This window comes from Patiria miniata, unplaced genomic scaffold, assembly GCF_015706575.1.
Source record: "Patiria miniata isolate m_02_andy unplaced genomic scaffold, ASM1570657v1 HiC_scaffold_2, whole genome shotgun sequence".
NCBI lineage: Eukaryota > Metazoa > Echinodermata > Asteroidea > Valvatida > Asterinidae > Patiria > Patiria miniata.
The window spans coordinates 10057060-10072850 of NW_024037058.1; positions in this window are offsets into that span (position 1 = coordinate 10057060).

Genomic DNA, 15791 nt, shown 5'->3' on the forward strand with positions numbered 1-15791 from the left:
AGAGGTATAGACTCGGTGTTGAATCTGACTCTTTCAGATAGAGCGGTCGCCCTTCAAAATTTGTGGTGTTGTTTCGGAAAGTTCTCTCGCCACTTGGTGACGCTGTTTATCCTTCCCATCATGGCTGCTTCTGCAAGTTTTTTTTTACCGTAAATGTTCCCAGAATTACATCAGAAATGATCCATTTCTATAATAATTTACTGGGCGAGTATGATTAGCATTAATGTAGATGATAATGTAAAGATTCTTTTGTGGTATAGTATAAGTGATCTGTGTTGCCATTTAGAGGAAATTGTGGGGATTTTTCATGGGTTATTTGTGTAACACGGGCAATTAATGTATTCTCTCTTCACATACTGGTCATGTATCCATTGTTTATGATCACATTTAATGATTCATGTTATTGCTAATTGCTTGTTGATTGTTAATGCATGTACAATTGTATGGTATTGTTGTAGAACAAAGAAAGAAAGATCCAGAAAAGACAGAAGAGAAGAAAGAAACAAAGACTGAATCAAAAGAAAGACAAACCAAGAACTGAGTCAAAGAAATTCTCCATGGTCTTTGTCGGCCAGCATTGATTTATTGAACGACTGTTTTTTGAGGTTTCTCGCAAACCAGTAGCTCAGTTTCCGACCAACACAGTCCCCACACTCGGTCCATCACCGTGGTTTGGAAATTAGATATATTCTTCGGTTTGATATGATGAGAGTCATCCATTACATGAAATCTGACTAACAGGACAAATCACTCCGCGTAGGGGTAGGATGAAACTGCCGATACCTGAGACAAAAACACGACACCCGCGATCACTTTTACCCTGATCCATCTCATTTTATAATTCCAATTTTAAAAGCTAGTTTTTATATTTAAGAATGACTGAAAGTGACAGTGACGTCTTTTGATATGTTTTAATTATATCTAACATTCTATAATGTTAAATTTGAATAGTAGTGTAATTTTACAGCTTTTGGGGATAGCATCGTATTTCTTTTTGTGAAATTGGTAAATATCTTTTTTTTTTTACCGGTGAGCAAATATAATTTCCTTGCTGGATCAAATAAAGTATTTCAATTCAATTAAAATCAACTCATTTTATATACTACGATTAAATTGGGCGGCCAAACGAATATCGACCAAACAATAGTTCCCACACACACCCAGATAAAATTACTTCACAGAAATCTCCTCCTGAATTTTGGTTTGGTACAAAGCTCGATAATTTCCAACAGTTCACGAAAAATAAAGGTTAATTTCCACAAGCAAATGAATTGTCTTCGCTTATCGGCAAGTTTCTAGATAAACATACAGGCAGTACTTGGAAAGCCAAGGCCGTTGAGAAAATCCTGCAAGTTCTCAGGAGATGCATGTTTATATAAGGGAAGAAGATAAAAGGTTACGAAGCCGATACTTATAATGGACCGTTGATAATAAACAACTTAGGCATTCATGACCATGATTGGCCAACCTAGCTAGCCCCCAATACATTTTCACAGCAAGAAAATGCTAAATGCGGCGATCACAATACGTCGTCTCCGCTGTGCGTCGCATTATGTAATGCTGCGGAGATATTTGCCAGTGCTTTCATCTAGTACACCAGTTATAGACAGACACATTACAATTTCTGTTCTTTTGAGACTCCCTTACAAGGAGAATTTTAATAAAGTTGTGATGAGAGAAACTGCAGTCATGGAAAATACTTCAGTGTCGAATTCCACCTCAATTTTTGAAAACACAGACTCGGATTCAGGCCTGTCTGACACGGCTGGAAACGTATTTTGGTTATTTGTACAGAGCGTCTTTTTCTTATTCGGCGTGCCTGGTAACTGCCTCATACTCAGTGTCTACTGGACAAAGACTTTGAAAACCAGTAACCATGTTCTGATCATGTCCTTAGCCTGGGCCGATCTGGTCGCCTGCTTGCTGGCTGTGCATCGTATTTATGGTAAGGTTGCTGAAATGGCTAGATATGAGGTTCCGGTGTTCTCATTTATTATCCACGCTTTTGATTCAACAGCCATCGGTGCGTCAGTTATGTTGACTTCTGTGATCGCAGCGGACCGCTACGACTGCATATGCCTGCCACACCGCCGGTTCTTCACCCACAATCGCGGCAAGATAGCAGCTCGGGCAGCATTTGTATTCTCACTGGTCATCAATGTTCCTGCCTTCATCCCCGAAACCCTTGCTAGCGGGCAGTCGTTGGAAAAGGCATTCCAAGTCATTTGCTTCGTCGTGGCGCTCGTGATGATCGCCCTTTGTTACTGCAAAGTCTACACAGCCATCAAGAAACACACCAAAGTCGACATCAAAAGTACCACTAGAAATTGCAGCGTCTCTCGATTAGCCGACGAATGCTCGACAAGGCCACATGACTCCGTATTGAAAAATGTCAAACCGAACATTCCTGCCGTCACCTCCGTGTCGACGTTCATCAGTAAACCATGCTCGAGTGCAGCAGCTGATGCCTGCAGAATCATAAAGCAAGGGAGTGCCAAACCACGAATTCGACGAATCGACCTTTGAAGAAAACGGGAAAAGATGGGCCAGTCACCCACAAGCGAATTTGACCACACATGAACTTGCGTCAAAGGATACACAATCTCGTGTTGAGAAGAATGACAGTTATCCTCGCCAACACCAAGGTAATGCAGGACGCGCACAACCAAAGGCAGATGCAGCAGTTTTACAGCGTAAGACAACCAGGATGCTCTTCATCACCAGCGTTGTGTTTCTCCTGACCTGGCTACCCTACTGGATCCGTGTTGCGGCTGTGTTTGCTTTCTACAACAACTCAGTGTTGCATTTGATCCTCCGGCAGCTCTCCGTAACTCTTTACGTCAACAACGCAGTAAATCCGCTGATTTACGGACTTGCCAACAGACGGTTCAGGAAAGACTGCAAGGCAGTTCTCAGTAAGATTAGGCTCTGTTAAAATGACACTAGTTAACGCGTTTTGTTGTCTTTATTGTGAGTGTACCTTGACTACACCATTTTTGACAAGCAGAAAATAAACAGAAATTATATTTATGAAGACAAGAGGTGTTGTAAACTTTAACCCTATCGCGACCGGAGCGTTTGGGTCTACTGATGCGGCGACCGATTTTTTTTCGACCAATTTTCTCGTCGGTGTTGTACAATGTGACGTTGCGGTGCCGTCACAACAAGAGGTAGCTTAACTATTTTGGCCCATTTTTGGTCAAAATCAGTAGTATTGACATTTCTTTTACATTTTTTTTTCAAAATTGTTTTTCAAATTTGGCACAAATGTTCTTTGGGTCAATTGGCATCCAACGTTACCGACAGTGGGCGGTATACTCACTTTTCTTCTGAAATCAAGATCCCCTTTTTTGTGTCCCAAAATTTGAATTTTTCAACCAGATTTGGCACCAATGAAGCACTCATGATAGTGTATCGAATGCTTTGCAGTTTGCATTGATAGGTCTCCTTAAACAAAGACAATTGTGCAGAGAAGGTGACATTTGTTTTGCGCCAATGTTGGCTATATTAATTTCCCAATGTGTATTATAATTGGTCACTTGACCTTGAATTTTAGTCTAAAGTAGATACATAATAATAATAATAATAGAGACATTTATAAAGCGCAGACAATCGCAGAAAAATCCACCTCAAGGCGCTTAAACAAAGAAAAGACATACAAACTGTATTATTTAAGTTAAAAAACTAATTTCAATAAAACCTTAAGACAATACAAAAACAATTCAAAAAGCTGCATGGGGGGCCTACAATCTAACATTTAAAAAGCGATTTAGAACACACAAGCAAACATACTAGATAAAAACAGGAATAAATAGGTATTTGCCAATAAAATACAACGATCAAACCTTTGTACATGGAAAACACCAGACAGACAGTCGTCGTGAGCCCGGCAGAAGGGCATATGTGCATATGCCCTTATGCAATAGCGTGTAATAACCAAAATGTTCCCAGCAAAAGGGCATATGCAGAAAAATGCCTCCATTTTAATGAAATTTAAACATTTTCGTCAAAATGCGCGCGGGGGAACATTGGAACCTTTTAATGCAATTTTCTTGGAAATGATTTTTGTGTCAGAACGCTCATATGCCCTTCTGCCGGACACCCGACGCAATAATACTACTGTAGCGCAATGCATTTTATAGAGAGTGCACTTTAATTCTTTACTGGTAGCCAGCGGAGTGCGCGTGCACTCACCCAGGTGTATGGGGGCACCAGCCAATAGCCCCAGTGTATATAAGCACTCAGCTTTGCTCTCTTTCTGCTGTGGCTGTAAACCGAGCGCGGTCTCATGAAGTGTTCTCGCAATGCTCTAATCAATCAACCAATCAAAGCAATCAACCAATAACCAATCACCTGCAGTCGCAATGGAGGGAGCCTCATACTTTGTGTGAGTGTATTTGACAAATGATTCCTGCATCATAATCCAGATAATTAAGTAATCTCTGAGGCTATAAGGTAAGTGATTGAATACATGATCACGTAGGCGAGGCACCTAGGTAGGCTTAAACTGGAATAAGGAATAAATCACCAAAGCTAAGGGTAGGCGCAAATCAGTGTCCAGTGTCCCATTCCTTCCCCGAGATATCCCCCCGTCTGTGTCAGCCCAGTGAGTGGAGTGAGTGAGTGATAGGGTGTTGTTTTTGGTAGTCTGCTGCGGGCCTGGCGGTAAATCTCCGCCGAAACGGATCTGCGTACCCGACCGTAAAGGCTAGGCCGTTTGCCGCTACTCGCCGGGGCAGTCGGCCGAGGCAGTACCGCTACACTACTAATTCACTGCATTAAAATACTGTTTAAAAAGATGAGTCTTTAGACGACTCTTAAACAAATCAAGTGTCATCGAGTCCTTGATATATGATGGCAAACTGTTCCAGAGAGAGGGAGCAGCAGCACTGAATGCTCTGCCACCGTCCGTGGAGGTCCGTGGAGGTGGAGAGGGTGCCTGCAACATCACGAGCGATGCACACCGTAGTTGGCGAGTGGGCCGATAATGATGTACCAGCTCTTGTAAGTAGGATGGTGCCAGTCCGTGCACTGCTTTAAATGTGAGGATGAGAGTTTTGTAGATGATTCGCTGTGACACTGGGAGCCAATGAAGTGATTGGGGTTATGTGTTTGCTTCGCTTGCAGCGACAAACCAATCTGGCTGCAGCATTTTGCAGACGTTGCAGTCCCTGTATCTCATTGGTCGGGAGGCCAAGATAGCGCTTTGCTATATTTTTGCCATTTTTTGGTACAAAAAACAGTGTTTTTGATACAGTTTCCATAAATGTTTCATCCAAATGTTTTCAAATTTGGTACAAATATTTTTTTCAGTTTGATGAGTTTTGACAACTCATCAAACTGAACAAAAATTTGGCTGAAAAATTACCGATAGAGGGCGCTGTACCCACTGTTTTGGCAAAATCATAATTTTTGTGATTTTGTCCAAACCACAACCACAACCGGCACTAATGAAGTATGTTAGTGTTATGAATGCTTGGAATTTATAGTACCCCAAAATAACCCCAAGTAACCCCAAAGAAAATTGTGCAAAAACGTGAAAACAAGCTCTTGCACCTAGCGGCCATATTGGTTTCCTGAGCATGTATTGCAGCTGGTCGCATGACCACGGATTTTAGTCCAAAGTGGATGCTTGATAGGTTCGGGCAAAAAAACAAATGGTTTTGACTCACAAAAGTGCATACTTTATGAATGTTTTGTATTGATGAGAACCCCAAAACAAAGAAACACATTGTGCAATTTTTCCCCGCACCCATATTGGTTTCCCAGCATGCATTGTTGTTGGTCACGTGGACATGAATTTTAGTCTAAAGTGGATACTTGGATGAATTCAGGCAAAGAAAACATGGTTTTGACTCACAAAAAAAATTGCATATTTTTATTGTATTTAATTCAAAATGCACAATGTGTTTCTTTGTTTTGGGGTTCTCATCAATCCAAAACATTCATAAAACTTCATTCATAACATGGAAAAAAATCTCATTTCTGGACAAAATTGGCAAAATACGATTTTGCAAAACAAAACTTGTTATAGCGCCCGGATTTTTGTGGTCTGTCGTTGATTTTGGATGCCAAATGTTGTTCAGTTAGATAGTATTGACCCGAAGAAAGTTTGTAAATAATTTGAAAGAATTTGGATTAAAAGTGTAAAAATTGCGTGAAAAATACTGTTTTCAACCAAAAATAACCCAAAATATGGTAAAGCGCCTCTTGTTGTCATTTTTGTGGGTTAGCGGCCAAATTCTAATAAATACGGCTGCTGCACATGGAAATGAGCAGCCCAAAATACCCGGGTCTTCATAAAATTGAAAGTCGCTACAGGGTGAGTAAAAAAAAAAAAAAACCCAAAATGTTGGGACTACTGTTTTATTGAAGTTCTGCATGTAGCACTTTCAAAATCTAGGAAAGCCCATTCATCACCTTTTTTTCTAGTACAAATATCATTCAAATCACTCAAGTACTTTTCAACTTACGGAGTTTTAAACACAACCAACGTTTTAAAGTTCTGTCCACGGATCACAAAAAGGTGTGCGTTCTTTCAGCAAAACGAAAACAATTCACACACATCCCTATTTGATTTCTTTTCGTTTTGTTGAAAGAACACTGATTTTTTTTTTTGGTGTGATTCGTGGGCAGAACCTTAAACCGGTGGTTGTGTTTGAATTCTGTACCTTAAAGCGGTCGTTGTGTTTGAATCTGTACCTTAAACATTACCAAAGTGATTTGAATAATTCTTGTACTAAAAGAAAGCTTAAGAATTGGGCTTTCATATTCTAGATTTTAAAAATGCTACATTCAGAAATTCCCTAAAACAATGGTCCAACATTTGGGTTTCCTTTTTTGTGACTCACCCTGTAGGACACCTCTTGTGTTCATGTTCTGTCGTTCTGTTTATTATATATTTTTGTCAAAAAGTGTGTCTTAAATGTACATGTACTTACACTTCAAACATCAAATGCGTAAAGTCAACGAAGCGCATCAACTAGTGTCTATCTATAGCAGAGCTTAATCCTGAACCGTCTGTTGGCAAGTCCGTAAATCAGCGGATTCACAGCGTTGTTGACGTAAAGAGTGACGGAGAGCTGCTGGAGGATCGTATTGAACACTGGGTCGGAGTAGGAAGCAATCGTAGCGGCAACACGGATCCAGTAGGGTAGCAAGGTCAGGAGAAACACAACGCTGGTGATGAAGAGCATTCTGGTTGTCTTACGCTGTAAAACTGCTGCATTTGTCACGAACGTCGTGGACATGAAAGCAGTGGCGTCGCCAAGGGGGGGCCAGGGGGGGCACGTGCCCCCCCTGGAAAACCTAGTGCCCCCCCGAGTGCCCCCCCATCTGAGATTTGGGTTGGTAAAAAAAATATATATATTTTGTTATATTCAACTCCCATCATCTGAGTTGGTTAAATAGCAATTTCTGGAGATATCTTCAGATCGAATTTAGCATCAAATGTGGCACCATTTTGCATCTAGCCCATCCTCCGTATGCGAAAATTTTCCAAAGGGGAGGGGGGCACCCCTCCCCTTAGACCCCTCCCCCAGGACGGCGATCCGTATCCACCTAAGTGCCCCCCATCAAATGCTGGTGCCCCCCCTGTGCCCCCCCAGACTGAAAAGTCTGGTGACGCCACTGCATGAAAGCCACGGCAGGAATATTCTGTTCGACATTTTTAATACGGAATCCTGCAGCCTTGTCGAGCAATCCTCGGCTAATCGCGAGACGCCGCAATCTTGAGTAGCATTTTTGACGTCGACTTTGGTGTGTTTCTTGATGGTCGTGTAGACTTTGCCGTAACACAGGGCGATCATCACGAGCGCCACGACGAAGCAAATGTGAAGCAAATCAGTGTCTCTGCTCTCAGTGAGACGTGGCTCACTGGTAGTGGCTCGATTCGGGAGGCGAACTTCACCTTCTTTTGGAGCGGCTACCCAGACACTGAAAGACCTATGCATGGGGTTGGCCTGGCAGTAAAAAACTCCTTTCTCCCATGTATCCAGCATCCCATCTCCATTTCGCCTCGCCTCATGTCCTTGCGCTTGGGTCTCAGAAGTGGATTTATTACCATCATCTCCGCCTACGCCCCTACTTTGACGTCTACCTCAGAGTCCAAGTACGGCTTTCTTGATTTGCCTTTTATTCAATTTAAGTCAAATGAAGGTGTATTTATCTGTGAGTCAAGTAGTAATGCGTCGAAAATAATTGCACAATCGTTCTTGTTCAGCCTCATAAAGGGGGGGGGTTCAAAGGTAAAGGAAAATATTAACCAGCTTCAAACCAGCTTTTGATTTTCATTACAGCTCTTCCTGGAGTCTCCAATTTAATTATCAGAGATAGGAAAAACATCAGTTGAGCGATGGCACCATGTACCGCGATTCAATTACGCCAAACAAAACCAGTTCCTGTACACACCCAGATTAAATGTATACCTCACAGAGACTTGCGCTGCTTTTGGTTTGGCACAAATCGCGATAATTTCCTATAGTACTGTACCCGCAAATGGGTCAATTTTTTATATTTTAAAAGCTTAAGTTGTAAGCGTAGTGTTCAATAGGATAACGGCTCCTATTCACTGGAGATTCATGTCAACAAACAAGGAGAAAGCAACACAAAGCTGCTACGTACAGTACTTTGCTGATCATGAGCGAGATTTGGCACGCGCATGACCATGATTGGTCAACCTAGTTCCAATACACAGTAAGAAATGTTAAATCACATCGTCAACACGGTCAACATGGTTTGACCACATCGTCTCCGTTGTACGTCGCATTACATATAAATATAGGCAATAGGTAATGCTGCGGAGATAGCTGGCGGAGTGCTTACGCCTGGCGGACCTGGATAGACGGACAACATTACAAAGTAACGTCCGCTGTTCGTCTGAGCCAACTTTATGAGGATACTTTTAACATCAGTTTGTAGGGAGAAACCCCAGCCATGGAAAACACTTCATTGCTGAATTCCACGTCTGCTTTTGAAAACACAGACTCGTATTCAAGGGCGGATCCGGGGGGGGCCAAAGGGGGCCATGGCCCCCCCCAAAACGAAACCAATTTTTTTTTTTTTTAATGTGACATCGCAATAAAGGCAGGCAATGAGTACACCACCATCTTTTCCTCAAAAAAAAATTGGTTAAAGTGGTCAGAAATTGCCTCAGATCGCACCACAGAGCATCTAGAATCCAAAAAAAAATTCGGGGCCCTCGCGGGCCCCGAACCCCACGCCGTAATTTTTTAGACCCACTTTTTGGGGGGACCAAAATTTTTTTTGGCCCCCCCAAAAATTGTGCTCTGGATCCGCCCTTGCTCGTATTCAGGCCTGTCTGAAACGGTTGGAAACATATTCCAGCTGATTGTACACAGCATTGCTATCCTTTTCGGCACACCTGGCAACTGCCTCATACTCCGTGTCTACTGGACAAAGACTCTGATAACCAGTACCCATGTTCTGATCATGGCCTTAGCCTGGGCCGATCTGACCGTCTGCGTGCTGGCTGTGCATCGTATTTATGATAAGGCTGCTGAAATGGCTGGCTACGAGGTCCAGGAGTTCTATTATATTGGCTCTTGAGACAACAGCCATCGGTACGTCGATTATGATGACTGCTGTGATCGCAGCGGACCGCTACGACTGCATATGCCGGTCACACCGCCGGTTCTTCACACACAAACGTGGCAAGATAGCAGCTTGGGCAGCATTTGTATTCTCACTGGTCATCAATATTCCTGCCATCATCCCAAAAACCTCTGCCAGCGGGCAGTCATTGGAACTTTTGCAGTTAGCATTTCAGGCCATTTGCTTCGTCGTTGCGCTCGTGATGATCGCCCTGTGTTATGGCAAAGTCTACACGACCATCAAGAAACACACCAAAGTCGACGTCAAAAATGCTACTCAAGATTGCGGCGTCTCGCGATTAGCCGAGGATTGCTCGACAAGGCTGCAGGATTCCGTATTAAAAAATGTCGAACAGAATATTCCTGCCGTGGTTTTCATGTCCACGACGTTCATAAAGAAACCATGCCCGAGCACGGACGCAGATTTCAGCACAATGGCACAAAGCAAAGGAGCATCGAGCCACCAAATCAACGAATCAACCGTTGAAAAAAGTGGGGGAAAATGGGCCACTCAACCACAAGCGACATTGACCAAACATGTCCTTGTGTCAAAGACTACTGACTCTTGTAGAGTGAACGGAACCACTGACCCTCGCCCACACCAAGGTGCAGGACGCCCGAAACCAAAGCCATATGCAGCAGTTTTACAGCGTCAGACAACCAGAATGCTCTTCATCACCAGCGTTGTGTTTCTCCTGACCTGGCTACCATACTGGATCCGTGTTGCCGCTACGATTGCTTCCTACTCCGACCCAGTGTTCCATATGATCCTCGGGCAGCTCTCCGTCACTCTTTTTGTCAACAATGCCGTGAATCCGCTGATCTACGGACTAGCCAACAGGCGATTCAGGAAAGACTGCAAGGCAGTTCTCAGCAAGATAAAGATCTTTTAGAAAGACTCGGTTCGTTTTCTTTAAGCATTTGATGTCTAAATTGTAAGCGTACCTATAAGACACCGCTTTTGACAAAAACATAAAAAGAACAGAAATATAAAACAGAACACAAGAAGGGGGGGGGGGGGTTCCGCCATGATCCCCCATTCCATTTTTCATATTGGAAGGAATGTTGGTTGCCCGCTAATCCCCAAAATTGACAACCAGAGGGCGCTTTACCATATTTTCGTTAATTTTTTTATCGAAAACAGTTTTTGTTGCATAATTTTTGGCATCCTGGTAGTACAATCACCGATAGTGGGCCTTATACACACTTTTGTTTTGCGAAATAACATTTTCAAAATTGTCCAAACAAAATCTGCACAAATGACGTACTTTGTTTGATGAATGCTTTGCGTTTATAAGTACCCCAAAACAAAGAATTATTGTGCAGAAAAGGTAATTTTTGTCGCGCTAATGGCGGCCATATTGATTTCCCAGCATGCATTATAATCAGGTGACCATAAATGTCAGTCTAAAGTGGATACTTGATAGGCTAGGGCACAAAAAATGACTCATACACTTAGACTACCATCTGAAGATTAAGGCCGAATCATGACGTCATACATATTTCCATTTGTTTAATAAAAAGTGACACAATTTTATGATTACCATATCGGTTTCCATGGTAAGCACCGACATCCTATAGCATATTTGGTACCATGCTGACCCCCGATAGAAGTTAGGAAAGTTCACCAAATTTCATGCCGATCGGCCTGAGCATTAAGGAGCTATTTACAAGAAGGTTAATAAGGTCGCACATTGCGCCCACGCTCCTGATAGAGTTAGTAACTCAGAAACTCAATACGGTAACTCTTCGTACTTTTCATGCAAGTTACATTATATGGAACGGTAGGCTTAAGGAAAACGAAAGATACAAATAGACGTCGTCCTTCGTCTCCGATACCTTCTAATGAGTCAAAGAGAGAGCTTGCCACATAAACTGATTGCTTGATTTATCCAGATTAAACTTCAGTTGTATGTTTCACGGATAATTTGAGTTTGTGATGCACTCTTTTCCATATTGTATTGATAAGAAAGTGTCATTTCAACATTAAAACAAAAACTGGACACATCAGCATATAAATTACCTGTCGTGCTATTATTTGCACCTTTATGTCAATTGCTACTCTGAAATAGCTTATTGATATAACTTTGACGTCATCAAGTTGACGTCAAAAACGTTTGCTTTATTGATAATGGAGACTTCGTGCAATACAGTATAAAGCCCGGTTCATACTCGGGCGAATTTCGCAGCGAATGTTTCATGACGTCAAATTCGCTTCGCATTCGCTTCGCATTCGCTTGCGCATTCGCTTGCGCATTCGCTTGCGCATGAAGTATGAACCGGGCTTTATACTGTACAATCGTTCTTGTTCGGCTTGTTCAGAGATGAAAAAAAAAATTGTAAGCATGTGCAGGTTCCGAAATTCGCTTATTCACTAAGCGCGGTAAGTGACAGCACCACCAAGCGGTGACACCCCATTCCCCAACGTGCTGTGTCTCTCACCGCTGGCCGGCGCACCGCTCGCACCGCTCAAATAATTAAGTTAACCAAGTTTCTTAATAACAAAATAAACTATACATCATTATCCCAAATACGGACTACATTCTGTCTACGCAACTGCGCATAGCTGTGGTGAGGCCAAAAATGGCTAGACTTACTTCCAGCCAATATAGACCAGTTTCCACCATTATAACAAGTGATCTTTGTTATCATTTTATTTCATTTCGTGACTTGAAAACGGTCACGATTCACAGTCAGTACCTGACTCGGTGTGTACTTTTAGAAACTTTAATTCTGCCAATCGGCAAGCTTTTCGTAGTGACTACTTTCTTCTGTGAGCCAGTACCAAGCTTTTGAAGCAGCAGATCCCGATCTGAAATAATCTTCCTTTAAGGATATTTGGCAGTCCGCATTTGACTTGTTATTTCCACTTGTACATGTAAAACCCTCTCAACGACGATCGTTTAGAGCTGCATGGATGACTTCGGGTTTATACGCGTCAAGCTACAATAAACAAAATCACTATGTAAATATAAATAAGACTTCGACCAGGTTTCTTCTTTCATATAAACTCTGGACCAAGATGAACACCAGAGTGAGATGGGTAATTTGATTCCTTCTAGCCATGTGATGGTGTCCTCGTCGAGTGTAAGTGTTTTTGTGCTAGCATTTGTAATTGTTTTTTTGTTGTTGAAATGTTTGAATATTAATTCTTTTTTGGGGGTACCGGTGAGCAAATGTAATTTACTTGATTGATCGATAAAGTATTTCAATGCAGTTCAAATCAATTCAATCAAAATATGCCACGATAAAATTTCTATACACACCAATATTAAATTATCTCACAGAAACCTGCTCTGATTTTGAAAGCTCGATAAGTTCCTTCACTCAGACCAGCTCACGAAAAAAGAAGAGGTTATTATCTATAAGCACTTGAATTGTCTTCGTCTATTGGCACGTTTCTCACGCAATGCTTAAAAAGCCTAGTATTGACCAGGATATTTATAGAATATGCTGCCAGTCTCCGGAGATGTGTGTTCCCAACAAAATAAGATCAAGGGTTTCAAAGCCGATACTTATAATGCTTCGCTGATTTATATAAACGACATTGGCACGCGCGTGACCGTAATTTGCCAACCCACCTCTCAAAACACATCAGGAAAATTCTTAATGGGGCCGATCACAATACGTCGTCTCCGCTATGCGTAGCATTAAGTATAAAAGGTAATGCTGTGGAGATAGTGCGGGAGTTATTTCTTCTGGCGCACCATTATAGACAGACGCATACAATTGTAACATCTGCTGTAGTTTTGAGACGCCCTAAAAATTTAAGAATTTTAACACAATTGTGTTGAGAGAAACTCAAGCCATGGAGAATACTTCAATGCCGAATTCCACCTCCATTTTTGAAAACACTGAGTCGGATTCAGGCCTGTCTGACACGGTTGGAGACCTATTCCAGCTGATTGTGCAGAGCGTCATTTTCTTATTCGGCGTGCCCGGTAACTGCCTCATACTACGCGTCTACTGGACAAAGACTCTAAAAACTAGCACCCATGTTTTCATCATGGGCTTAGCCTGGGCCGATCTGGCAGTCTGCGTGCTGGCTGTGCATCGTATTTATTATCAGGTTTCTGATATGGCTGGCTATGAGGTTCCGCAGTTCACGTTTATTATTTGGGCTCTTGATACAACAGCCATCGCTACGTCGATTATGATGACCGCTGTGATCGCAGCGGACCGCTACGACTGCGTATGCCGGCCACACCGCCGGTTCTTCACCCACAAACGCGGCAAGATATCAGCTTTGGCGGCATTTGTATTCTCACTGGTCATCAATATTCCTGCCTTCATACCCACAACCCCTGCCAGCAGGCAGTCATTGGGCCGTTTGAGGTTGGCATTCCAGGTCATTTGCTTCGTCGTTGCGCTCGTGATGATCGCCCTGTGTTACGGCAAAGTCTACATGACCATCAAGAAACACACCAAAGTCGGCGTCAAAAGTACCACTCGAGATTGCAGATTAGCGGACCAATGTTCGACAAGGCCACACGATTCCGTGCTCACAAATGTTGAACCGAACATTGCTGCCGTCTCTTCCGTATCGACGTTAACCAAACCATGCTCGAGTACGGCAGCTGATGCCAGTAGAATGGTAGAAAGCAAGGGAGCACCAGGCCACGAACTCGACGAATCGACCTTTGACGAAAGCGGGAAAAGATGGGCCACTCACCCACAAGCGAATTTGACCACACATGAACTTGCGTCAAAGCATACACAATCTCGTGTTGAGAAGAATGACAGTTATCCTCGCCAACACCAAGGTAATGCAGGACGTGCACAACCAAAGGCAGATGCAGCAGTTTTACAGCGTAAGACAACCAGGATGCTCTTCATCACCAGCGTTGTGTTTCTCCTGACCTGGCTACCCTACTGGATGCGTCTTGCCGCTGTGTTTGCGTCCTACTTCGACCCAGTGTTCGAAATGATCCTCGGGCAGCTCTCCGTAACTCTTTACGTCAACAACGCAGTGAATCCGCTGATTTACGGACTTGCCAACAGACGGTTCAGGAAAGACTGCAAGGCAGTTCTCAGTAAGATTAGGCTCTGTTAAAATGACACTAGTTAACGCGTTTTGTTGTCTTAATTGTGAGTGTACCTTGACTACACCATTTTTGACAAGCAGAAATTAAACGGAAATTATATTTATGAAGACAAGAGGTGTTGTAAACTTTAACCCTATCGTGACCGGAGCGTTTGGGTCTACTGATGCGGCGACCGATTTTTTTTCGACCGATTTTTTCGTCGGTGTTGTACAATATGACGTTGCGGTGCCGTCACAACAAGAGGTAGCTTAACTATTTTGGCCCATTTTTGGTCAAAATCAGTAGTATTGACATTTCTTTTACATTTTTCATCAAAATTGTTTTTGAAATTTGGCACAAATGTTCTTTGGGTCAATTCTTTTGGCATCCAACGTTACCGACAGTGGGCGGTATACTATCTTTTCTTCTTAAATCAAGATCCCCTTTTTTGTGTCCCAAAATTTGAATTTTTCAACCAAATTTGGCACCAATGAAGTACTCATGCTAGTGTATCGAATGCTTTGCAGTTTGCATTGATAGGTCTCCTTTAACAAAGACAATTGTGCAGAGAAGGTGACATTTGTTTTGCACCAAGGTTGGCTATATTAATTTCCCAATGTGTATTATAATTGGTCACTTGACCATGAATTTTAGTCTAAAGTAGATACATAATAATAATAATAGAGAAATTTATAAAGCGCAGACAATCGCAGAAAAATCCACCTCAAGGCGCTTAAACAAAGAATAGACATACAAACTGTATTATTTAAGTTAAAAAACTAATTCCAATAAAACCTTAAGACAATACAAAAACAATTCAAAAAGCTGCATGGGGGGCCTACAATCTAACATTTAAAAAGCGATTTAGAACACACAAGCAAACATACTAGATAAAACAGGAATAAATAGGTATTTGCCAATAAAATACAACGATCAAACCTTTGTACATGGAAAACACCAGACAGACAGTCGTCGTGAGCCCGGCAGAAGGGCATATGTGCATATGCCCTTATGCAATAGCGTGTAATAACCAAAATGTTCCCAGCAAAAGGGCATATGCAGAAAAATGCCTCCATTTTAAGGAAATTTAAACAGTTTCGTCAAAATACGCGCGGGGGAACATTGGAACCTCTTAATGCAATTTTCTTGGAAATGA